Raw genomic sequence first — 25,874 nt, forward strand, 5'->3', positions numbered from 1 at the left:
GCGGATATTAGATACACTTACTGTGGAAATCATTTCATAATATATACACATGTCAAGTCACTGTGTCATGCAGCTTAAGCTTATAATTGAGCTTGTAGGTCAATTATATTGCAATAAAACTGGAAGGAAGCAATGAAAAACCAAACAAACAAGAGAAGGAATAGATTGGCTTAGGACACTGAAAAATCGGCCCTTTGGTACTTGAGGGGAATGGGAAGAATCTCTGTCCCTTGACCCTGGTTCCCAAACACCGTGGTATCCACATTCCTGCCAGGAAGGTGAGGGATAGAGGGGGGCAATTGGTCCGCCTCCCAGCTGAGTCAGCCCCTTAAAGAACCCCCCTGAGTGCAACGTTCCCTGACTGCTGCTCGCATGTCAGTGGCCACACACTGCGAAGGAGGCACCAAGATGTGGTCTTTTAGCCCAGCTCATCTCAGCCCCAGTGAGTCCAGATTCCTGCTAGAGAAGCGGGAGGAGGTTGGGTAACGGGCAGGCACCCAGCAGTCTGCACCACGGGGTGTGTTTGTTTGCTTTGTTTTGCTCTTTCTGAAGCCACCATGCGTATAGAGTTTAAAGTAAGAGTCACGAAAGTCACATACCCACGGGCAGGTGTCCTTAAATGAATGAGGCAGGCTCAGCAGCAATGAGGCACTAGGGAGTGGTGGGGACTGGGGCAAACTGGAGAGCTCATAGTCATCTCCAGGGAGCTGCCAGTCAGATCAGCTTATACTCACCATGTGAGAAAGAGGAGCCCAGCATTACCAGAGCCTCTGATTTTTTTCAAGAAAAGTATATATACACTGTTTTAGATGAAATCTTTTGATTGTTAAATGAGGTTAATGAATTCCAATTTATCCCCAAAGTAATTTTATGGTCCAAATAACACACAATTACAAGCTGGATCTCACTTGGGGCTGACATTTTTTTAAAAGTCAGGCTTATTGAGGAATAATTTACATATAACAAAACCCACCCTTGTTAGGTATATAGTTCTATGAATTTTTGGATTTCACCAGTTTTTCCATTAATGTCCTTTTTTCCTGATCTAAGATCCAACCCAGGATACCAGATTGTATTTAGCCCTGGGTTTTTAAATTTTTTAAAATTTATCTTTATTGTTGAAAGTATTACAGATGTCCTCTTTTCCCCCCCATTGATCCCTTCCACCCTGCATCCACCCCACCCCCAGGCCTTCCCCACACCAATGTCTGTGTCCATAGGTTATGCATATAAGCATATAAGTTCTTTGGTTAACCCTTCCCCCCCACTCCCCCACGCCCCCCTTCCCTCAGTCTGTTCCATGCTTCTATGTCTCTGGATCTATTTTGTTCATCAGTTTATTTTGTTCATTAGATTCTACATGTGAGTGAGATCATACGGTACTTGACTTTCTCTGCCTGGCTTATTTTGCTCAGCATGACACTCTCCAGGTCCCTCCAGGCTGTCCCAAAGGGTAAGGATCCTCCTCTTTTACAGCTGCGTAGTATTCCCTGGTGTGAATGTCCCACATGGTGTGAATGTCCCACAGCTCTTTATCCACTCATCTACTGATGGGCACTTGGCTGTTTCCAGATCTTAGCTGTTGCAAATTGTGCTGCTTTGAACATGGGGGTGCATCAGTTCTTTCTGGTTGGTGTTTCGGGTTAGCCCTGGGTTTTTTAGATGCAGATTTTAACAGCTCTAGAATCAGGGTTTACCTTATAGTCTGTACTATCTTACAATGATAGCTGGCTGTATTTTTTTCTTAGTGGCCCATAAAATTATAGAATGTCTTAGGTTTAATGAAATACGTTATTATTATTGTTACTGGATCTCCTTAGGCCTCCACTTCCTTATCTGTAAAGTGGAAACAGTGCTCACCTATACAGATGTGGGGTGATGAAACGAGAGACTCCACAGAAAGGGCCTGCACAGAGCTCGGTGCACACTGAGCACTCGCTAGTCGGTGGTTAGTGCTAAACCAAAATGTACACTCTCCACGACGAGCTTGGGCTGGTGAGGCCACCTTCCCTTCTCTTTCCCAAAGTCGAAGGAAAGTTGCCGAGAGCTCTCATTTCTTAGCAGCTTTTGTTCTCCAAGCACGAGCCCACAGGAATAGCTACCAATTAAAATAGCAAAGTTTCAAGTGACAACATTTGCAGAAGAGCTACAGATGTTTAATAAAAGCGCAGTTGCTGGGAGAGTGAGACAGCTACCTCTTCTGGAAGGTTTGAAGCTACCTTTCAAGTTTGCCAGCAAATTTGCTTTTGTTAGAACAAGACACTATTTTTACTCATGCTCAGGCCCCCAGCTCTGATACCTTTTCTCCTTTGCTTTACCCTTCTGAAACGCATTCCCTTGTTCTCGATGGCATGTGTGTTTTCAAAATACACCAACCTTTACAGAATTGAGAAAATGAAAAAAAAAAGAAAGAAATTTAAAAAGTGGCCTGCAACCCCACTGCTCAGATTGTCACCATGGATGCAAGTTCTTTTATCTTTTGTTTTCCTGATTGTTAAGAAATAATACTATAAAAAAAATTAGAAAACATAGAAAAAGCAAGAAGCAAAACACCCCCTCTCATCTCACCATCCATATTACCAATGTGGAGACATGTACCCTTTCAGAGATTTTCACACTGATGTTTTCATCTGTATTTAAAATATTACAATCCTCAGTAGCCGAGAGCCGGCCCTGAGGCAGACTAGCTGGATTTAGATTTTCCCACCACTGCCAACCGGCCATGTGCAACTGTGACTTCTGTAGGTCTCAGTTTCTCTATGTGCAAAATCGGGATGTCATTGGAACCTACAATTGTGGAGACCCCTGCACCGCGCTTGGCACAGTGAGCTCTGGAAAATGGCCACCAAGCAGTGTGCTCGTTTCCAGTGGCTGCCTGACAGTTCTCATGCAGAACCTAGTGACTTAAATCAGCACCTGAGTGCTCCCTCCCATTTATTATGTCACTGTTTTTGTGGGTCAGGATTCCAGGCACAGATCAGCTGGGTTCCCTGTTCAGAGTCTCACAGGCTCCAATCAGGGTGTTGGCTGGGGCTCACTGAGGTACTGTCGCAGATGGCTTGGAGTATTTTATAAGTGTTGGGAAACGAAGGCATGCAAGGCTGGTGCTAGATGAATCAGGTTTAAAAACTGAAACCTGCTTAGCTCTTTAAGAACAGATCATTGATTTAACCAATTGCCTCTATGTGGGCACTTTTTATTGATGCCAGTAATTTATGCACAGCAACTTTACATGGCACACTGAATGGGGTGGATGTGTACTAGGAAACATTTCTCCTAAAAGTTTGCCATTTTCTTTGACTAGAATAGGTTCTGATGATTGGAATAGACTTTTGAAAGCAGCACAGCTAGGCTGGCAGGTGGGCTCAAGCGTAGGCTCTCAGTGCTGCTCAAAGACCAGCGTCATTCCTACGGCAGCTCTGAGTCAATCGCATGCCGCTGCTCTCTCAGGTGAGGAACTGCCAGTCACAGCACACAGCAGAAGAGCAGCTAACACAAAAAGGTCACTGTCCCTTCATGTTGAGGAAATAATTGAAGCAGCTCAACAAATAGCAAAATGAAAAGAAATAAATGTTCCAGAACAAGCTGTTATATTCATTTGGTATCAATAAAATTGTCCAAAATAAACCAGAAGACCATGGCGAGTTATAGCTGTGTAAATGATGAAATCTGATATTTGCTGTTTAAATTCAGCAGCCGAAAGAATCCCTTTGTAGAGATGGAAAAGGAGTTTACATGCATTACTTCCAGACTGCATTATTCTTTGGAAAAATATGACCCTGCCAGTTAGTTTGGGTCTTATTGTTACCTTTGCCTTCACGTCCGCATCATGGTGATGACTATGGCATGTTTCCTGGGCACGTTCTCCACAGCAGGACAAACAGCGGGCTTTAGTGAAAGTAGGCTGAATAGCTAATGGCCTTCCTTTTTGAGGCAGTTACTTATATTCCCAAATAGTGTAAGACCTCGAAGAAGAATCCGCTTTGCTGTGCGGCCGCCACAGAGGGAAAGGAACCATGAACCCACCTGGGCACCAAGTGGGCCTTCTGTCCTGGCTGGATTTTCAGACAAATTCAACAGTAGTTTCAGAACTTGGACCTTGGTGCTTCCATTTCCTGTAAGCACCGCCCGACACAGGCCTGTAAGGTAGTTCAGCCTGTGATGGTGGTTATTGGTAACTGTCATGTTTGTTAACAGTCTCAGTTGGCCAGCTGTGGGGGTGGGTGATGGTGCAGGGGACCAGAGAGGACATTCTCACAGGCTTGACTGACGCATACCTTTATCTCGATTCGATCTTCAACGTTCACACTCCCGTGACTCTGCATGTAAAGCCTTCTCTTTAATACTGTGGTCAGATCGTAGATTTTGCTTCCAACATTTAGAATACCACCCAATTCCCGAATAGTGACCTGGTTAGCTGACAATGCTGCATTGTTGCCCAGAGTGACCGAAGCTCTTTCAGTAATTACAGGGTCCTCAGTGGACTCAGGCAGAGAAAGGAGTTCCCGACGTGGCCAGCATTTGGGACGCCATCCTGGGAAGCATTGGTTAAGTCTTCTGCGGACCAGGCAGGACGCAGCCAAAGCCCTGGCCCCACAGCAGCCTGTAAATGCAAAGCAGGCGCGGCCCGAGGACCAGGCCCAAGTCCTGGCTGCCCAGGCTGCTGCCGGGGCTGGGGCGCAGTGCGGGCCCCGGCGTGGGAGGCTCTTGGGTGCCAGAGCAGAGGCCTGCGAAGCAAGCAGGTCCCACAGCCATCCGAGCTGGAGCTGAACTCTAAATATTTGAATACTGAATTTTCCCAACTGCAAGTGAAATAAGACTCTCCTGGCAGAGCTGCTGTCAGAGCTAAAGGGGTTAATATAGGCAAAGCCCCCGGCCACTGTGTCAGGCGACTGCATTATTACCCCCTTCCGCAGGTGGGGAGACAGGCCCTGAACCCTGTAGAGATGTGCTCAGGGAGGGTAGCTAGTCCCTGCACCTCCAAATCCAGCTGTCACCCCAGCCTTTGATTAGTCACTTTCCCTTGCCCATCACAGCACCTGCGTCCACCCAGATTGGCTCTGACAGGTGTGACATCTTTGTTTTTTTACCTTTTCCCCCTACAGACTTCAATTTTGTCTGAACAGAACAGAAGCGAAGGCAGAGAATGGCGCTGGGCTTCTCCCTCCCTGTCCCTCTGCCACGTGGGGCCTCAGGTCAAGCAAAGCCACCAGTGCTGTTATCTTTTCTGCTGGAGGTGACAGATACAGGCCCAGGTCTGGACTAGGACTCAGGAATCTAACTGGTTCTCTCTGCCCTGATTTTCTCATTCCAGGGACAGGAGCCTCTGGGTTTAAATGCAACTCGCTGACTCCAGCGCATTTGCCCTTTTGAGCAGGAGGCTGAGGATCCTGGACTCTCAAGCCCAATTCCAGACATAAATGTTTCTTTTTGGGTGCCATGGAGGGAGGATGGGTAATGCCAGCCTCGTCCACCACCAGCTGGAGCATCTGCTTATCAAAGGCTCAGACTGCTTTGGGGGAGAAAGTGGGAGCAGAAGGACCTTCCAGTGCCTTCCTGTTGCTCTATTCTATATATATTTTTAATCTGCATCTGAGGATATTTTTTCCATGAGTAGAAGGGAGACAGAGAGAGAGGAGAGAGAGAGATGTGAAAGAGACACATCTATTGGTTGCCTTCCGCACATGCCCCATCTGGGGCCAGGGATCAAGCCTGCAACCGAGGTCCATGCCCTTGGCCAGAATCGATCCCAGGACCCTTCAGTCTATGGGCCAACGCTCTAACCGCTGAGCCAAACCGGCCAGGGCTGCCTTGTTCTATTTTTAACAAGAGTCCAGTCACTGGAGTTGGGCTGCTTGCAGTCAGTCTCATTTTCTTCCACCCTGGCCAAGACACTTAACCTGTCCAAGCCTCCGTTTCCTCACTGGCAAAGCAGACGGCGGTCGTACCGCCCTAAGAGGGTTGTCCTGAGGATGACCCGAGCGAGTGCGTTTAAGCGCCGCAGGCAGTGCGCACTCCGTAAGTCGCTGTGAGCAGCCGCGTGGAAGGGCCCTGCCGGAGACAGCCCTGCGCGCCTCGCGGGCCTCGCTGCTTCCTCTCCCCGGACTCGGCTGCGGCCGCCCGGCCCTGCCTGCCCTTCCCGGTACACACCAGGCCTGTGCCCTCTCAGGCTCCTTCTGAGAAACGTGCCCCAGGTCTTTGCAAGGCAGGCTCCCCTCCCCCTCCCCGGGCCAGAGGTCACCTCTTCCAGGAGGCCCCTGACTACCCCTTGCCCTGCCACTTCCTCTCTCATGACCCTGTTTTTATTTTTATTTCTCTCATGACCCATCTGAAATTATTTGATGTACTTCTTTCTTTGCTTGTGCATTTTCTGATCTACCCCAGCAAAGCAAACTTCCATTTTTAGGAAACCTGTCTGTTCAGGAAACCCGGAGTGCCTGAAACAGCTGCAGTGCACGGTGAATGGTCAGTGATGACGGCAGGGTAAGCGGCGTGGAAATCGGCTCAGCTCATCTGGTGCGAATGGGGCTGGTTGCGCTTTCGGCCTGTTAGCTGCCTGGTGTTCCGAGCAGCCCTGCGCATACGTTTCTCCTTCTAACTCTGCGACAGCCTCTGCAGTAGGTACCCTTGTTGACTTGGTAGCGCAGGTGAGGTGACAGCCTCAGAGAGCTTAAATAACTTCCCCAAGGTCACACAGCTAATAAGCCGTAGTGGCTCAAAAAGGCCCAAGTCTGGGTCTGTCCGGGTGCTCCCTTGGCCCCCGTATGAGCGAGGTCCTGGAACTCTGGAGGAAGCGGAGAAGGGAGTGTGCGAATCCCCTGAGAGCAGTGGTGCCGAGGCGTTCTGTTTAAAGCACATCTTTAGCCTTTCTTACCCAATTAGCATCCAAAATTGCATGTGAGCCTTCTGCCTTGCCCCCTCCTCCCCGGTGCATAGGTGCGGTGTAGGTTGGATGGATTTAGAAAAAATATATATTTAAATTTATTTACTGATTTTTTAGAGAGAAAAAGAGACACCGATTTGTTGTTCCACTTATTTCTGCATCATTGGTTGATTTTTGTATGTGCCTTGACCAGGCATCAAACCCGCAACCTTGGTGTATTGGGACAGTGCTCTAACTAACTCAGCTACCCGGCCAGGGCTGGTAAGGTGGATATTGCTGCCCCATTTTATGGGCAGGAACACTGGGGTTCTCGGCTCAGCAATCTGTGTGTGGGATGTCCCCCTTGGGAAAGGTCTTGGATGAGACCCTACTCCTCTGGGAAGCCTTCTTGGACCAGCCTTGGTGAGCTGTTCCTCCTAATGTCACACTGCCCAAATGTCCCCATCCTAGCACTTGCCCCAGAGTGTTGCAATTGCTCATCTCATTGCCTGTCTCTCCGGCTAGATCTGTGCTGTTCCCCTCAGTGGCCACTAGGCCAGAGGCAATTTTGTTCCCTCCCCCAGGGGACATTTGGCAGTCTGGAGACATTTGTGGTTGTCACAGTGGAGGATGGGGCTGCTAAATGGTACGTGCCACACAAGCAGGGGTCTGACTGCGTCTGTCTGGGCTTGCTAATCATTGCAAGTGCAACACTGAGCAGAGGCTTGACACAGACTGGGTGCTGGAAGCAGGGTCTGCACTCCTGGGAGCTGGCCTGATAGGGCTGTAAACACCCATCGGTGAGCCCACAATTCTCCTCCCAAGCCCAGTATGTAAGGCAGCTGCCAGGGAGAGCTCCTTCCTCTGGGAGGTGCCCCTGGTGTCCACTGTCCCTGACTCCCTGACCAGGCCCCCGGGTCTCCCAGCAGGGTCTCCTCCCACCCTCCCCGGCCGAGTGCTCGCAGGTAAGCCACGTACTCCCTCGTTTTGGAGCTTCTCCACTTGCAGACTGCCCCTTCATGGTCCTCATCAGCAGGTAGGTTCAGTTAGCTTTTAAATCTAGTCACCTGAGCCAGGACCCTATGGGACATAAAGGCAGATAAAGGGGAGCAGTTGCAGGCTTTTGGTGACTTTAATTATCCTGAGCACATGGGTTGCTTGACCCCAGAGGGAAAAGGGACGAGCTCCAGAACACATATTTGGAAACCTCCATCCTGTCCTGACAATGGGCTTCTGAGAATAGGACGAATTCATCGTTACACAACAGGGGGAGGATTGAGCAAGTGTCTGCCACAGCCGGCACCAACCGGATTGGACCGCAGTCTGTCCCTGGAGGTTCAGAGCAGCCCTAGAAAGGTTTACGGACTGGCCGGGCATGGCTTTGAGGGCAGGACCTGTTCTAGGTGGCACTGAGAGGATGTCCAGAGGGACATATTTTGATCATGAACCTGGCCTTTGATTCCCTGAGTAGCTACTCAATTGTAAACACCAAGCAGCCTGCCTGGGAACTTGGAATTTACAGACATGAATGACTAGTTTGTTTTATTGTAAAAGTTCCTGGGATTTTTACCCCCTTAAAAAAATATGACGGTGAGAGTAACAGGTTTCTTGTATCGAAATTGCAAAATGTAGGAAAACACAAAGGAAAAAAAAATCCCGGAATCCCGCTAGGCAGTAATGATCACTGCAGACATTCTGTCTTCCACCTTCTTTTGTATGTGTTTGTAATTTATTGTGTATAATATGCCACAGTATTGCTATCAAACAGTCCCTGCCATTTTAAACTCTTTTTTGCTTTATGTCCAGAACATTTCGTTGTCTCATTCAGTATTCCACATCACTTTACCCGACCGCGTAGCCTTCCGTAGGAAAGACCCACTTACTGAAACAGCTCCCCCTTGTCGAATACTTAGGCTGATTCCAACTCTTTGCTGTTGTAGATAACTCTACAGTGGATATCCTTGTACATAAACCCTTGCGCACATCTCTGATTATTTCCTCAGGGTGAATTCCTAGAAGTAAAATGACTGGTGCCACATACTGAGGCTTTTGATAAGTACCGCCTTGGTCGCCTGGGAAGCCTGTGAGCAAACGTTCCCAACAGCGGCGTGAGCGTCTGCTCTCCCACGGTCCTGGCGCAGAGCAATCAAAACTCAGGAAAGCACCCAAGCAAATAAGATTCTGCCTCCTGCAGAAAACTGCTTTCAATCAGTCGGTGCGTGTTTCTCCCAGGTGGTTTCCTGTGCGCGTGTATTCGTGTGTGCGTGTTTGTGGAGCCAGAACGCTGCGTACGCAGGCGATGCTTCTTACCCGGTTTTTAAGTTTAACCACGTGCTGTCACCTCCTGTGACGCGTGCTCCTTCCCGCGGCTGCGTCCTGGTCCCTCGTCAGGCGGTGCGGGAGAAGGTCCCACTGAGCCGGGACGCCCGCGTGGAGGCCGCTTCCAGCTGCTTCCCTAATGGGGTCCTCCCGAGGCCCATAGGCCCAGACACCCCAAAGAAAACGAAAAGATTCGAGCACACTAACTTCTCCCACGTAAATGGCACGGGAATACATTTCCTTAGACATGATTTCTAAATAATTCCTTAGAAATGAAAATGTTGGAGCAAAAATCACACATTTCTAAGGAGTTTAATGTGTATTATGAGATTTGGAAAAGCTGAATCCACGTGTGTCCCCCAGTAGCTGTGAGGTGCCGTTTCTCCCCATCCCACTAACGCCGTTCTTTTTTAACGTTGCTGCTCTGGGAGGCCTGAGGAGGGATCTCCTTTACTTTGATTTCTAATGAGTTTGAACATTTTTCCTGAGTGGCTTGCCCATGTGCATCTCCACTTCTGTGACTTGCTCTCATTTTCCTGCGTGGCTCCCGAACAGCTCTGTATACTTTAAGAGTCTGACTACGCATTGTCATCAATGTTGGGAGTATATATATTTTTAAATATATCTTTATTGATTTCAGAGAGAGGAAAGGAGAGAGACAGACAGACCGACAGAAACATCAATGATGAGAGAGTCATTGGGGATCGAGCCCGCAACCCGGGCCTGTGCCCTGACCAGGAATCGAACCCCGATCGCCCGGATCCTAGGTCGACGCTCAGCCGCTGAGCCACGCCCGGCCGGGCGGGAATATTTTCCTTAGTTGTCTTGTGTCTTTTCATGGAATCAGCTGTGGTTCTTGGTGTCCAGGGATCTTTTGTGTTTATGTTCAGCCATCTTGTCTTTTCCTTTGTGGTGTCTGCCCTCACAAGCCTGGAAAGGCCTTCGGGGGAATGATCTGGGGGTTCGCCGCTGCCACGGACGGTGGGACAGACGTCCAGGGTGAACTCAGTGGCATTACGTGTGCGCGGAGGGGCTGTGGGTCACCGGGCAGTGCACCCTAGGCAGCCAAGACCCCCGTGTCTTTCCTGATCTTTATGTAGCTACGGAGCAGGGCGAGCCCTGGGCTGCTGACTTTGGCCCTGCTGTTTACGCGGGTGGAGCCTCAGTTTCCTCATTTGCAAAGCAAAGCAATGCCGAGGATCTTCCCCTTCGCTCCTGCCCGAGCACGACCTGTCACCTTAAATAGGGCCCTAACAACACTCTCTAGTGAAGTCCTCTCTAGGCCCAGAAGACAGGACACCCCAAAGAAAAACAAAAGGATTCCACCATACAAACATTAAAAATTCCAGGACGTCAAGAAACACCACAAATACAATTAGAAGACAAAGAACAAACTAGGAAAAGTACTTTAAACAATTAACTCATTAAACCTCCCCACCCAGTCACGGGACAGAGAATTCCTGCACACCCTCCCTCAGAGGGCTGGGGGAGGGGAAGGGGGCCCGGTACCGAGCTGGGGCCCAGGGAGGCCCCCAGGCCAGACTCTTCATCCTCTGAGTGAGAGAGAGTGGATAAAGGAATGAAAGGAGACTAACCCTGTGTCTCAGGCGGCGGGGGCCTTCCTTTAAACTGAGAGGAGGCAGCCCTGACCCTGGAAAGGAAGGTTTCGCTTCTCTTGTTTACTGTGGTGTGTTCACTGCAGAACCTCCCCCTTCCTCTGAGCTCATCTGGAAAATGGGCTGAGAAATGTTGACTCTCCTGCCTCCTGCCACCTCCCTCTGGAGGGGTTCAGTTGGGATGAATCAGAGAATAGGTATTTTGGCTCAGCCATTGTTTTGACAATAGGAATGATTAAACACATAGTTCATTTATTTCATTCTCATCTTTTGCACCCGGGTCTCCAGAAGAGCTTTGTTCCTAGGTGCAGACAAGAAAGGAACTTTCTGCAAAGTCAGAAACTGGTCGTAGGAAGAAAACAAGGGTTTCTCTGAGGTGGAAGAAAATGAAGGCACCTTTGAGCTTTTATTTTCTCACAGGATAGTTTCATGTCACTTTAAACTGGTTCTCCTCTGCTCTTACTGGCCTGGAATGTCTGCTGAACTCAAGTTGCAGCATGAAAGATTGGGTTAGACATCAAGAGGGACTTCCTGGTTAGTGAGCTTGTGTCGGCAGAGGAAGGAGCGAAGGAGAACAATCATACAAACTCCTTCCCTGTGAGTAAAGGGTAGTTTGCTGGAGACACTCTCTCGCACGTTCTGAGGTCTGGGAAGCTGCGATGGAAGCAAAGCACAGCTCAGCAGAAGGATCCTGAGAGAAAATGGAGAACTTCCCTCCCATTTCACAGGTGGAGAAACTGAGGCAGGTCCATGCAACAAATATTTACCAAGGACTTCCCATGTGCCAGGTCTGTTGGGAGCACTGGGAGTACAGCAGTGAGACAGATGGCTAGCAAACAAGGTCATGAACATAGAATGAGATGTCAGGGGGTGATAGGGCTGGATGGGGACAGGAAGTGATGGGGGAGGAGAGAGTGGAAGGTGCCTTTGAGGCAGGGTCATGCATGATGCAATGACTCACAGGGTCATATGAGATACAGTCAGAGTCTGGTTTCCTGACCCTTAGTCAAGGGTTCCTCCAGGGTGTTTTGGTTGCAAGTAACAGAAAACCCAGTTCAAAAAGGCTTATGACAAAAGGAGGTTTATTGACTGAAAAATCTGAGGGTAGATCCTCTTTCAGGAATGTCTTGATCCAGGTTCCCAACCAGTGTCATCAAGCCCTCCCTCCATGTGCCTGCCTCTTCCGTGGGGTTTTAATTCTCAGGCTCCTTGCGGGAACAAGATGACCACCCGCATCTCCAGGACCATGCCCTCTGAGTCCAGCTCAGGAGGACAGAACTGCTCCTTCCCCAGAAACTTGAACAAAAGTGCTGGGCCTGACACCCTGGTCAAGTTTGGGGAATGGATCCATTTCTGAACCAATTGCAGTGGCTTGGGGGATGTCTAGCACCTATGGCCAGGCGGGGGTCACAGGCCCACACTGGAGCGCTGGGCTGGGAGAAGGGAGAGGGCATTCCCAGGTCAATTCTGAGCATTGTTGGCAAAGCAAGGAACATGGATTCAGGCTGGCCCAGACCCAGCCACGACAGTGACATCTCCCCACCTCTCCGAACCGCGTCCCCACAGGCCCCTTCCCCAGGCTTTACTGGGCACCTCCTGTGAGCTCTGTTTCCCACAGAGCGTACGTAGCCATTAAGACCTAGGAGATTTGCTTTTAATCCTCAAGGATCTTATAATCTACTTGAGGAAACAAATCCTATACCCTTATTTTCATCCTGTCTTTTTGTGGTTTGCTAATGACATGAATTTTCTGTCCACAAAGGGAAGGATGTCCGTGGGCTGGCGGAGTCCGGGAGGCCTTGCAGCGCATTTCAAAGGGTGGTTGTATCAGGAAGGGTTGACGGAGGGTGAGCGCGATCGTGCACGTAGGATGCCCGCTGCGGTAACTGCGCCCGCAGCCGTGTGATTATGGTTTTTCGGGATACATGGTTAGAATTTGTATAGTTCTTGTAGCACGGGTGGTTTACAAGATTATAAGGTGGGTTACAGGGAGATGTGTAATTTAGTAGTCAGGTATTTATTCCAAATTCGTCTTAGAAACAAATGTATTCTTAACTTACCAGACTCGGGTGGTATTGCTGGGGATGAAGCTAAAATTAAAAAATATAAAGAAGGGGGAGCAGTCAATGTAAAGAAATATCATAAATAAAGGTAGTTTGCAGAAATGGCCAAAATATAGATATGAGAATGCGTAGGGTTTGGGAAATGCTGGCCTTGAGCTTCGATCTGGGATCAGACAGACAGGATTCCAGCATCAGACCCACCATGCATCCGCAGTGAAGCGGGGCAAGTTGGCTCACCTTTCCAGGCCTCAGTTTTCTTATCTGTAAAACGGAGCTGAGACTGAGACCAACTTCGTAGGGGATTTTGAGGAATCTTTGAAACAGATACTGTATGTGAAACACTAGTGTGCCCTCGGATGCAAGTGGATGTTTGCTCAGTAGCTATTAATAATTTGTACTAATATTCAGGGGAAAGGAAGGAAAGGTGCTCAAGGCACAGTGAGAATCAAGGCCCAGAGTGGGGCTGATGTGGCTGGTGGGGGGACAGCAGGGACGATTTGGGTCCTGGAGGGCAGGATGTGCCATTTGAAAGGAAACTGCAGAGGGTGACTAAGGCTCCTTTGGAGCTGGGACTCCCTGCTCCCTCCCAAATCTCCCTTCTCTCCTCCCTGACCTCCCCCCCAGTCCTCCCCCTCCCACACTGAGAGCTGTCTCGTGCATTCAGATCCCGGAGAACTGGGTTGTGCTCCATGGAGTTCATCTGTGTTGTTTATCTTTTAAACACCATTAACCACAAATTAGCTGATTCTTTTGTGCCTATAAATTAATAGATTCCATTAGTAAACAGTCGATTGCAGGATGATTACTTTCCCGGGACCTCGAGCTTGTTTTTAGCTATTCGAGGGCTTTTGATTCTGTCCCCTTCGCACTCCCTGTGCCCTTTCTGGGCCCCTGGCTTGCTGGTCCGGATCTCCCGAATGGACTGGGAGGCTGAGGGTGGGTGGCGTGGGCTCCCTCTGTAATGAGGTTGTAAGCAGCCTGTTGTTTGTTTTGCAGAAACAAAACCGACCGGAGGTTTATTTTCAAGAGAATTTCTATTTTAAACATAAAACAAAACAGCAAAGTTTCCACCTCCTTTTAGTCCTGTGTATGCCATAAACACATCCTATTTGTATTTTTTTCCCATATTTTTCCTGCTTCTAGGGCCTCATCCTGGTAAACTCCTGATAATCTTTTTTTCAACCTCCATCTACCCCTCCCTCCCTCCCTTCATTCATCCCAGCATCCATCCATCCATCCTATTTGATTCTATCTAGATACATCCTTCTATCCTTGGCTGGAGTTGCCAAGAGGGACACTGGTCCCACTGTATCCAGTGGCCAAGTTTTAAAGCATTCAGGTAGTAAGATGGAGTTAGTCTTTGGAACCCACAGCCATAAACCTACTTCTGGGATAGCAAACATAGTGCCCTCAGGGGTTAGGCAGGTAACTTAAATAACTAAAAGCCAAAGAAACGCCCAGGGCTTCAGTGAACTGTGGGGTTGGAACCATTCCTAAGGCCTTCTAACTCAAATTAAAAACAAAATGCAGCCCGGCTGGGCATGGCTCAGCGGTTGAGCGGGGGTTCAATTCCCCGTCAGGGCACATGCCCAGGTTGCGGGCTCGATCTTGCAGGAGGCGGCTGATCAATGACTCTCTCATCATTGATGTTTCTCTCTCTCTCCCTCTCCTTTCCTCTCTCTGAAATCAATAAAGATATATTTTAAAAAACCCGAAAAACAAAAAAACAGAATGCAAATCTTCAAACTAATGGTTCTCAACTGGGGGCAGTTATGCCCAATACCTGACAGTGTCCGGAGGCATCACTTTTGTTCCCTCCCACCACCTCTCCTACCACCATTGGCGCCCAGGACAAATGGACCTGTAGTTCTCTCCTCCACAACTGTGGTAATATTCTCCATGGCCTCTCTAGTCCCTCTCTTGATTCCTTCCAATCAATTCCCATAACCTGCTGGAGAGAGTTTCTAGAAAGCAAATCTGATCTCCTGTTACTTCTTTGCCTCAACTCTTTCTGGACCTCTATAGTGGTCCCATGTTCCCTCAGATCTACTCCTCCAGGCTCGCCCATCCACCCTCCTCCTTCTCTAAGCTTCAGCCGCATACTGGCCTCAGCATTTCTCCAATGAACTTTCCCACCCCAGGACCTTTGCACTTGCTGTTTTTTCGTTCTGAACACTTCCTGCTGCTCTTTACTAGGTTAACACTTATTCATCTTTGAGAACTGTTTCAGTTACAGATGCTTTTGGCTGCAAGTTATAATGGTTTAAACAAAAACAGACATATTTTAATCACGTAGCAAGAAGACTGGAGGCAGCTGGTTTCTGGGTATTGATTCTGTGACTCAGGGCTGGTATCTCTAGGATGACCTTGGCCTTTCCTCAGGGTCACAGAATGGCTGCCTCAGCTCTAGATGTCCCATCCCCATTTAAGGCAGGAAGAAGTAGGGCAGTGGGGCCAACAGACTCCAGCCTGCATCTCATTAGTCACAGTTGCCCCATGGTAACCCCAGCTGCAGCAAAGGCTGAGAAGGTAAGTATTTAACTCTTGCATCCTTGATAGAGGGAGTAAGTGGAGGAGAAAGAGGCTGGGAATGCTAAGTGTTGGCTTAAAAGTCACTTCCTCCTGGAAGCCTCTCCTGATTGCCTAGACCAGGTCAGATACTCCCATTATATGCTCTCCTATTACCCTATACCTCGCCTTCTTACCCTTATCACAATTAATTAATTAATTTACTTGTATAACTGATTGACAAGCATCTGGTTCTTTCTTTTGGCTGGGAGTTCAGCAAGCTTAGTGAGTTCTCTGCTGTTTCTCCAACCCCTTACAGGGTGCCTGGTACATAGTAGGACCTCAGTAACTATTCATTGACTTCTGCTGCCAAATTATTCTTCCCAGAGCACAGAGGGGCCTGACCCTGATGGCCCAGGACCTTTCCTGCCCCCTGGGAGGAGGACAGCCTCCTTTAGTCATCTGCTTTCCCAGCAGTGATCAGCCCTGCTTGGCAGTCTTCTACCCAGCCTGTTTCTGGACCGGGTCCACCGCAGTTTCAATTGCACCTCTGTCGGCTGCGTGCTGATAAGGAGAGGAAGCTTGTATGCAGATCAGTTCTGAGATACGCACTGGGAACCAGCCACCTGGCGGGGTGCCCCTGGGCTCTGGGAGGATGGAGGTTCCCGCAACACAAGGCTGGGCCCTGCCTCCTCCTCGCTCTCCTACCTGCCGGGGGGACTTCAGGTGTCCTCTTTTTGCCCATGTATTGATCCAGTTACTTTACCTTGCATCTTATGATTTTTCACATGAGACTGAAAGTGGCATCATGCGTTCACTCTGTATCCTCGTGGAGCGCCTGTTGGTGAGGGGGACTGCAGGCACAGGGGAACAGGAAATGGGGACAGTCCTTGCACCCTTGGGGGCTGCAGTCTAATTTGGAAGACAGACGCCAGCATCCAAGTCATCAGTAAATTTAGAACTGCAACTATCACCATGGAGGGCATCACCCAGGGAGATTAGAAGAGGCTTCCCCGAAGCCGTGCTGACTCAGTTCAGAGAGGAAAGAGAACAGAAGTCAGGTACAGGACCCTGAGCTGGGAGACGTTCCCGATGATCTGGGTGGGCCCAGTGTAGACACTCAGGCCCTTAGAGAGAAGACGGGGGACACGAGGTCGGAGTGAGAGATGTGAAGCAGAAAGTGAGAGTCAGAGAGAGTTGAAGATGCTACACCGCTGACTTTGAACATGGAAACTTGGGCCACAAGCCAAAGAATTCAGAAGCCTCTAGAAGCTGGAAAAGGCAATGAAATGGATTCTTGTCTAGAGCCTCCTGAAGGAACACAGCCCTGGGAGCACCCTGGTTTTAGCTCAGTGAGGTCAGTTTAGGGTTTCTGACCCCCAGAACAGTAATACACGTGTGTTGTTTTAAACCACCACTTTTGTGGTCATTCGTTATAGCAGCAACAGGAAACTGATACAGCACACAGTGGAATGCTGACCGCAGGTCAGCTACTGCTAGCATCTCGGTACCGAGCTCACGTTTCCAGTCTTGGGGATCACCCCGACTGCACTCTCTCCGGGTCCCAAAGCCCTTTGCAAACCCTTCCGTTGCAGCATGTCACTTTCTCTGCTAATTGTCTGTTTACTAATGTCCTTTCATGGGTCACACAGGCTTGCCTCTCATCTCCCTACACTCGTCCGTTTCATAACTAATCATTGATGCCTCCCCTCTCATTTCAAAAGGGACTTAGGAACCAGACTTCCATCTTTCTGTCCATCTCTCGATCCATCCATCCATCCATCCATCCATCCATCCATCCATCCATCCATCCATCCATCCATCCAATATTTACTGAGCACTTACGCTAAGGACCAGGTACCATCCTAGGTGTTGGGAACACAAAGTCCCCCCTGGGCTGCTTGGGGACAGGACTGTGGCTGCCATGCTAGTTGCTAGTGGGGGTTCATTTTGGTACTTGGAGTGGATGCTAGTTGTTTTGGAGCCACAGCGTCTGTTTCCCATTTCCAGCATCATTTCAAGGAGACGGTATATCCAGGCACCTGCCTTCCACCATAGGCACTAAGGGACTTCACAGCCATCCTCTGCCCACTCCATGCAGACATTTGTTCATTCCAGGGCACGGCCCAGTTCCCCATGGCCCTCAGCATCAAAAATCAAATCAGAAAGAAAAGAAGACAAATTCTTTCAGCCACACGCCATACAGGCAAAACAAATGTTTGCTTTCCCCACAGATTTCCTGGTCAGTTGTGGAATTTTAATAATGCCACATGCTTTGGGTTGACCCTTTGTGGAGGAAAGCAGAAATTTGACATTTGGCCACCAGGATTAAATGAAGAGAAAGCCAACTGGTGGATGGTGCCCGATGTGGCATCTCACTCCGAGGTCTCACTCAGGGCTTTGAGCTGGCTCTGTGGCCACTTAAAAACTTTCTTCTCGAGAGGTGGACAGGACATTGTGGGTCCCGGGAGAGATGAGGAGCTGTAGGGACCTCTGTGACATTGGGGTTTTGTTTCTCTCTGGCTGTGTTCCTGGTGCTTAAAAACAAAACAAAACAAAAAGACCTGGTCATTTTATCTCTTTGGTTACAAACATCTTTCATTCCTCCAGAAAGAAATGAAAACACACATCGCCGTGTAATGATGTTTACTGAAAAAAAAAAATCTCTGAGTAAAATCAACAGACACAATCTGGATAAAATAGATCATTCAGCGACTTCCTGGCGAACTCTACACCTTAATCCCCACCACCAGCCCGTGCGCTCTGGGCTCCTGGGCATGTATTTGTTTTACTTTCTTGAAAGTGTGTGAGTGGGAGAGGCCCGGCCACAGTCGTGCCGGGTGAGTGGCAGGGAGACATTCCCCAAATAGCTCGTCAGCCCGTCCATCAGTAGAAGTTTTTCTCCTCAGCTCATGGCTATGAATCAAATATTTAAATGTGATTTTTAGACCTCAAGGCACATGAAGAGATTTGTTTGACAAAGGAGGGAGTGAATTAGAAGTCTCTGCTCCAGTGATGGGGAAGAATTTTCCGCCCCACGAGGCTAACTCACCTGCACCACACTGTGCACGTAAATGTCATGTCCCCATCGAGTTTTCCCAAAGGAAAAGAGCCCATTGGCCAGACCCTTTGCTGGGGGCCAGGGCTGGAGCCCACCGGTGGGTTTGGGGACTGTGGTGCCCTCTTGGCAACAGGCTCTGTGCCCTGACAGCACCTGGCTCCCTGTGGACGGTCCCCTTGGCAGCTTCTGAGCTGAGTGCTGACAGCTGATTTGCCGGGGAGCGGGGGGATCAGAAGCGATCCGTCCTCCTGTTCAGTGTACTGGGAAAGGGACCGTTAGGGCCTCGAGCTGCTCTGGCGTCCGGGCGACAGAGGAAATGCTAAGCTGGGGCTGGGGGCTGCACAGGGGAGGAAGGAGCTGGACAGGCCTGATGAGGGGCGTCGAGTGGATTCAGGCCAGACCCTCCAGGGCGGCGCTGCCAAAGCGTCCTGGGGCCGGACTCCTGCCTCCCAGGGCCAGTGGTTCCCGAGAGGCCCGGCCCCAGGTGTGGTCTTCAGATTGCACCAGGTAACCGCAGTGTGATTCTAGGTGGTTTCTGGATGGACACTTTTTATTCAGAAAAGTAAATATTAGTGAAAACACATTAGCACTCCAAACCCACGCTTTCAGGTGCCAGTTACATTTTTCTAATAGAAATAACAATCCTTGATTGTGAAGACTTTGTTGCAAGCCAGGCATGTTGCTATGCAGCCAGTTGGCTTGCATGCTTGTATGTATGTGTACACACAGACACACACAACCCTCCATATATTTCTTTTAAGACTCGATAGAGCCCTGTGGAAAGTTACCGGCTCCCCCACATCACAGAAGAGGGCACCAATGTCAGACAAAGAGCTTCAGTCTATTACTCACCACTCATCACCACTGTTGATTTTTGTAGCCCAGTAATAATTCAGCTGCTCTCTCCCTACACACACCATCCCTGTAGGTGCTCAGTGGGAACCTGCTGATTAATAGCTCTGTCAACCCGTGGCCCTCTGTTTTTTCTGCCCTTTTTTTGGACCTGTTCTATGATTTTGCTTATTTAAACCTTGCTCATCAAAGTCGTAATGGTTGTCTACACTGGAACGGAGCTCGCGCTCCCACTTCCAGAAAAGCCTGCTTTTCCACATGTAGGAAATAATGCCGGAGCTAAAACACAGGTGGTTTGATCAATCAGAGTTTAGAAAACAACATTTCATCTTCTGTGGGGTCAGTTCCAAGGCAGCCACATTCTCACTGACGGTGAAACGACAGGCAAGGCGGCTGCAGCGGGGAGGGGAGAGCCTTCCCCTCCAAGCTCCCTCTTTAGAATTTTAAGTTCCTAGTGGCAGACTCTGTACAGGGCAAAAGGCCGTTCTCATCTCTTCCTTTGGGTTAATAATTGGCCCATTCACACGCAAGACCTGTCTTAGTCCCGGAAAACAGGACTGCAGCGCAGGGGGACACACACTCACAGGCATTCTCACGCACATTTACCCCTTTCTCACACTCACAGTGCCCTCAGACCCATGTGCACACACACTCACGCGTTCTCACACACTCACATGTTCTCACACACACATTTCCTCTTTCTCACACTCACAGTGTCCTCAGGCCCATGTGCACACACTCACGTGTTCTCCCACACACACATTTACCCCGTTCTCAGTGTCCTCAGGCCCATGTGCACACACTCACGTGTTCTCACACACACGTTTACCCCTTTCTCACACAGTGCCCTCAGGCATATGTGCACACTCACACATACTCACAGGCATTCTCACACACACATTTACCCCGTTCTCACAGTGCCCTCAGGCCCATATGCACACACACTCACATGTTCTCCCACACACACATTTACCCCGTTCTCAGTGTCCTCAGGCCCATGTGCACACACTCACGTGTTCTCACACACACATTTACCCCTTTCTCACACAGTGCCCTCAGGCACATGTGCACACACACACACTCACAGGCATTCTCACACACACATTTAGCCCTTTCTCACACTCACAGTGCCCTCAGGCATATGTGCACACAGACATACTCATAGGCATTCTCACACACACGTTTACCCCTTTCTCACACTCACAGTGCCCTCAGGCCCATGTGCACACACACTCACGTGTTCTCACACACACACATTTACCCCGTTCTCAGTGTCCTCAGGCCCATGTGCACACACTCACGTGTTCTCACACACACATTTACCCCTTTCTCACACAGTGCCCTCAGGCACATGTGCACACAGACACACACTGCCACTCTCACTCAGGGTCCCGCACATGAACACACACACACGCGCACTCGAAGTGGTGACCACATGTGGGTGTGTGGGGTTCGTGGTCAAAGCTGAGGAAAACCTCATGGGCCTGGCACCAGGGGCAGGGTGAGCTTCAGTGACAGTCAGTGTGAGTCTCCTGACTGCAGCTGAACTCAAGGAGCCTCCACCAGCTTGCAGGCTCCATGTGGGGCCTGGTGGGCGGGGAACAAGGAGAGAGAGAGCTGGGGAGGCGGGAAGTGCAGGCTGATGGAAAGGTCAGGACCCAACTCCAAACTCTCCGGGGAGGTAAAGTGTCCTCTTCGGGCCTCAGTTTCCCCGTTTGTAATGATCCTCTCCCCTCTTTACCAGCGAGATCGCTGCCTTCAAACCCAAGATGAGGCCTTGTCTCGTTTTCTCTAGGGCAGTGGAGCAGGGAGTGAGGGAGCAGCCGGCCCCCAGGTGCTCAGGGCCTGTGCTCCTGCCGAGACATGTGCTTGAAGCCCAGTTCCCGGGGATGACGTGGGGCCAGGCAGCCCGCGTGTGAATCCTCCCTCTGCCACTCACAAGCTGGGTAACCTCAGGCAAATTGCCTAACCTCTCTGTGCTTGTCTTATCTGCAGCCTGTGGACAATGCTAGTACCTACCAGTTACTGTGAGATTTAATGAGGGAATTCATGGAAAGCTCTGAGCACAGCTCCTGGCAGATGGCATGTGCTCTGTCAGCTCAGCACCCTGCCTCCCACCCGGTTCAGACGTTGCTCCCGGCTGACTGGCACACACCTCAGAGAGGCCTGCATTGACATCCTGGCTAACGAGGCTTGTCCCTGCTTGTTTTTTTCATAGTACCCTGTCATAACTTACAGCTTTATATATACATGGACATTTATCCCTTTAATCTGTTCTTTCTTGCCCAACCGTAGGCCCCCTGAGACCAGGGACCATGTCTGTTCCCCTCTGCATCTTCCCAGAGCCTAGCTGTGTGCTTGGCACATAGTAGGCATTCAATACTTTGGTGCTGAAGAGCTTTTAGGTGACCCCAACAGGTAGAAAGAGAGGCAAGTTCTTCAGTGTAGAGCAGAAGGGGCACCGGCTCTGTGGGATGTGCAGCAGGAGGAAAAGTCGGGCCTGCGTTCAGGGGAATGTTGGCCCCCAGACACTCCCCTTTTTCTCTCCTTACCCCGACAACCATGATTCCTCAGTTCCACCCCCCACGTGTTGGCGCTGGGATGCAGCAATGACAGCCAGGCCACTTCCCGCCCTTGTGGCATCCGGCGGGTATCCAGTGGAGACTGATGTTGAACAAGAGAATGTCCTGAGGGCCCCTGCTGCTGTGATTAGAGGGTGTGGCGGGGCCCCCTTACTGTGGGTCAGAGGTGGCTTCTGTAAGAACAACCTCTTGTTAGCCAGGTGACTTAACAACTGGAAGGGCATGCTGGACCCAGGGAACAGTGTGTGTGAGCATCCAGAGGCTGGAAAGAAGCACAGGATCCTTGAGGAACTGAGGGAGCATTGGGGAGGGTGGGAAGGGGTGTCAATAGAAAGAGAGAGGCTTGGGAGGGGGCTGAGGAGGGGGAAGGGGCCTGAGAACTAGGTAGGGGGGGTGCAGACTGGAAAATTTTAGAGTGTAAGGAGACACTACTAACCGGACAAGAGGCGGGAAGGCCCCTGTGTGGGGCATGCTGGACTCACAGCACACTGGAGATGTAGTCGTTTATCTGGAGAGTGCTGGGGTGCCAAGACATTTCATCAGGGGAAGGATGTGAGCCAATGTGCTGTTGACAGGCCCTGCTGGCTTCAGTGTGGAGAATGGAATTACAGCTCCAGACTTGAGACACATCTGCATTGTATTTCCCTTGTGAAAATATTAGTATTCTGCAGCGAAGGGGACTCTGTGACCCACGGGGCTTTGGAGTTCAAGGTGTGTGACTGCTGCATCCCTGGGGCTCTCCTTTCTGCCAGCTGAGAGGGAAGCGGCCACCTCAGCCGGGGGCACTTTCTCTTCCTGGCAGTGGGCACATAGGCCTCTGTTTCCTGTGAGTACCCGGACCAAGCAGCTGAGGTCCCTTCTGCGGGTGGAACAAGAGGAGCTGAGAAGGGCGTGGATGTAGTGTGAGTGGCAGCTCAGCGACAGGCCTGGGGCGCTCATCGTATAGCCAGCTCACGGGCTCTTCCCCTGCACCCAGAGAAAGGGACAGAAGGAAGAACCTGCTAGTCAAATAGGAAAACACAGGGAGCACATAAAAGCACTCCAGCAGGGCAGTGGGGAGATGTACACATAGCTCTGATCACTGCCGTGGAAAGGATAAGGTCCCCCAAAGATGCCCACTCCCTGGTCCCGAGCCTGTGGCTGTGTCAGAGTCTGTGGCTGTCACCTTACACACTCACCACTGGGACCCTCCCCCCAGCCTCCATTAAGGAACATGCTCTCTAAGTAAAAAACTGGCCCACCCAGCTCCCCGTCCTCTGGAGGAATTCTGCACCCCCTTTGGCTAGACCTGACCTCAGGAGCCTCCATCTCCTCCTCCCCCCCTCCCGCCAAGTGACCTCAGGACTCACTGAGTCCCTCAGGGGAAAATTCCTGCCCTGACGTGAGGTCACAAACCATCCCTGCACCTTTGCGCAAATCACTTCCTCACCTCACCGAGGCTCTGCTTACTCGCCTGCAAGCAAGACCGCAGCAGCCGCTTCCCGCACGCACCGGGGGCTTAGGGGGACCTTCCCGGGAGGGGGGGCTCGGTGCAGGCGGCGGAGGGAGCCTTGCCAGCCGCCCCAACCCCACAGCCCCTGCTTTTCATTCCTGCCTCCCGCGGAAGGCGGTTAACATCTTCCTGCTCCGCGGGGCGGAGGGGAGCGGTCCACAGGGAAGGTTCCAGACTCCAGATGGTTCTGTCTAAGACACCGAGAGGCCGCGGCGGGCGGCGGGAGGCGCGGGCTGGGGCAGAGGGGAGGACAGTTATTCCTGGCTGGGCGCTCGGTTCTGACAGGTGAGTGCTCATCTTTCCTAACTCTCACCCGGCTGGCCTGCTGAGATTGCCACAGGCCGTGGGAGTGGGCCTTTAATTCCTCCCCCTGGCACCTTGTGCACCCGTAACACTGTCCCTAGTGTCTGCACACAGTAGTTGCTAAATTAAAGGCGTTGACTCAGAGAAGGGACACACGGTCCCTCCTTCACAACCTCTGAGGCCTGCACCAGGGCTGACCTACCCTCCCAGGTCCCAGGTCCTCCCCTACCTGTTCTCCTCTGGAGCCTTTATCACGGCTGATCGGTGCCCATCAGAGCTGGCACAGGGAGGTGTGTGTGGGGAGGAGGGGTGGCGGCAGCCTGGTAGGAGTAGTTGCTTTCCACATCATTCTGCATAAGTTGCTCAGATACTTATCTGCCCCTTTCGCAAACCTCCCCTTGGTGGAATAGCTCCTTTGGTGACAGTGGCTTTCTTTCCTCATTTAATGGCTGGTAGATGTGTTGTACCATCACTTCTGTGTGCTGGTCAGGGGCTAGGGTGGGGCAGGAAAAGCCCCTCACCCTCAGGTCTCCAGCCACCTCCTGTCCCCCACTTTAAGGAGATGAGATCAGAGGTGGAGCTTGGGAGGTCCACTAGGTTACGGAGTAGGGACGAGTCTCCACTTGCCTCTCAGCCTCTGGCTCCACCCACCACTGTCCCTTCCCCAGGCCGAGCGGTTGGCCTCCCTCACATATAGCCGCACCCTCCATCCGTCCATGTTCCGTGTATTCTGTGTATTTAAGGCACAGAATCCACACATTGGAGACGACTCCATTGTCTTACCATTTCTGTTCATCTGGGCTTGTCCTTGAGTCAAGTCCAAGGTCATTTCCATTGGAAAAAGATCCACTCTTGCTGTAGAAGTATTTGTTCATTTAATAGATACTGACTGCTGACACCATGTGGGCCGCTGGGCCAAGCCAGGATTAACACCGAGGCCGCTAACTCAGCGGTCACCCGGCTTGCCGAGGGGGGAGGCATCAAACACACAAACAATGGGGGCAAACTGGGCTCTCACCGCCTGCCAGGAACTAAGTGCTGGACCTCGGGCACCTCATTTAATCTGCACAGAAGCCCAGTTAGCTAGGCTGGTCACTGTTACCTCTGTTTAGGGAACAGGCTGGGAGAGGTGGAATGACTTGCCCTGGGTCACGTAGCTGGTGAGTAGCAGGGACGGGATTCTAACCCAGGCCACCCATCTCCAGAAGCCACACTTGTACCCAGGACCTTGTACACCTTAGTGATAAGGTCTTACTCACTGTGAGAAGGGCTGTCAGAGAGCAGCAGGGGACGCTCCGGGTGACTCTAGAACGGGGCCTGAAATAGACAGCATGACACCCCTGCCAGCATTCTGTCCATGCCTTTCTGCCCAGCTATTCGGCTTCAGAAAGTAAAGTCGCAGGAGCAAACTAGAGTAGCACAGCACAGCACAAAACACACAGCACACACAGCACACACAGCACAGCACACACAGCACAGCACACACAGCACAGCACACACAGCACACACAGCACACACAGCACAGCACAACACAGCACACACAGCACACACAGCACAGCACACACAGCACACACAGCACACACAGCACACACAGCACAGCACACACAGCACACACAGCACAGCACACACAGCACAGCACACACAGTACACACAGCACACACAGCACAGCACACACAGCACAGCACAGCACAGCACACACACACAGCACAGGACACACAGCACACACAGCACAGCACACACAGCACAGCACACACAGCACACACAGCACACACAGCACAGCATGCTGGACTAGAAGTGATGAGGAAGGGGACGGGGACAGGGGGACCAGAGTAATAATTTTAAAAAAAGTTTTCAGCAAAGGAAACTCATTTTTAAGAGGAATAAAAAGCAATTAGGTCTGGTGGCAGCAGCTCACAAAGGAAGCACAGTTGTCAAAAGGAGGGCTGGGACTTTTCAAAGCGCTTACTGGAACTAAACAGAAATGCTGAACTTTGTTTCGTCTTTCCCAAGAACATACTCTTTTTGGAATGAAAAGGCTCTGAGGGTGGCAAAAGACCTGGGAGCATGAAATTGCATTACTGGAAATGGTTTGGGGCTTTTGTTCTTGAGGCTGGGGCCTCCTGAGGGATGGGCTTAGCAATAAGCCTAGCCGGGCTGCAGAGGGGCCTGGAGGAGGGGCAGGGGGCAGCCCGGGCTCCTGCCCCCAGGAGGGGCTG

The 25,874-nt window shown here is 50.7% G+C and overlaps 1 pseudogene; it reads right to left on the bottom strand.

Moving 5' to 3' along the window:
• LOC107538075 (armadillo repeat-containing protein 10-like) overlaps positions 1-25,874 on the bottom strand; it is a 57,828-nt pseudogene that overhangs the window by 13,947 nt on the left and 18,007 nt on the right.

The sequence above is a fragment of the Miniopterus natalensis genome, chromosome 7 (assembly GCF_054644295.1).
Source record: "Miniopterus natalensis isolate mMinNat1 chromosome 7, mMinNat1.hap1, whole genome shotgun sequence".
Taxonomy (NCBI): Eukaryota; Metazoa; Chordata; class Mammalia; order Chiroptera; family Miniopteridae; genus Miniopterus; species Miniopterus natalensis.